Raw genomic sequence first — 1,162 nt, 5'->3', positions numbered from 1 at the left:
AGTTTAAGGTGAAGCCATAAGAAATAGAACCACAGAATGTGTCTGATGTTGAAATATTGGAAGATGAGCAGCATCTGGAGCCTACACATGACCTGTAGGACTACCAACTTGCTAGGGATAGAGAAAGGAGGCAAATAAGACCTCCTTCCAGGTATTAGTATGCTGATTTTGTGTATGCCCAGTTTGAACCTGATTTGTTTGACATAGAACTCACTTCTTATGAAGAAGCTGTTTCTTACAAAGAATGCTTTTGGCGGATTGTTGCAATGTAAGATAAAATAAACTCCTTCTATAAAAATAAAACTTGGACCTTAGTTGAAAAGCCTAAAGAATGTAAATTGATTGATTGCAAATGAGTATGTAAGATCAAAGAGGTTGAGACTAAGACAAACAACAAAAGGTTTAAGGCAAGACTTGTAGCAAAATGCTTTACACAAAGGGAATGAATAGACTACACTGAAATCTTTTCACCAATTGTCAAATATACATCAATCAGGGTATTACTTGCTATAGTGACACAATTTGACTTAGAGTTTGAACAAATTGATGTGAAAACTACCTTTTTGGATGGTTCTTTAGTTGAAACTATATATATGACTCAGCCAAGAGGGTTTGGGATAAAAGAAAAAGGGAACTTTGTGTGTCTCTTGAAAAGTCATTGTATAAGTGATTTAACTCTTTTATACAAGGACTAGATTTAAGAAATCTGATTATGATCCCTGTTTTTACTTTAAGAGAATTTGAATCTTTTTATCTTCTCTTGTATGTAGATGATATGCTCCTTCCTGGTCATAATTCTGTTACACTTAACTCAATTAAAGAAAAGTTGAAATCAAAATTTGAAATGAAAGATTTAGGATCAGCTAGGAAAATATTGGGCATGGAAACAAAAGGGCATATAATAAATGGGAAATTTTTTTTGACACAAAAATCTTATGTTGATAAGGTAGTTAAAAGATTTTCTCTTCATGATGTTAAGCCTGTTAGTCTGCCTTTGTCTGCTGGTATGAAATTATCTATTGACCGTTCACCCAAATTTGAAGATGAACATAAAAGAAAGATGAATGTTTCATATTCTAATATCGTTGATCTGTAATGTATGTTATGGTATGCTGTAGACCTGATATTACTTATGCTGTGAGTGTGCTAAGCAGATTTATAA

Source organism: Olea europaea, unplaced genomic scaffold (genome assembly GCF_002742605.1).
Source record: "Olea europaea var. sylvestris unplaced genomic scaffold, O_europaea_v1 scaffold1128, whole genome shotgun sequence".
Classification (NCBI taxonomy): Eukaryota; Viridiplantae; Streptophyta; class Magnoliopsida; order Lamiales; family Oleaceae; genus Olea; species Olea europaea.
The sequence above is the reverse complement of the archived record's forward strand: the minus strand, read 5'-3'. Positions refer to the sequence as shown.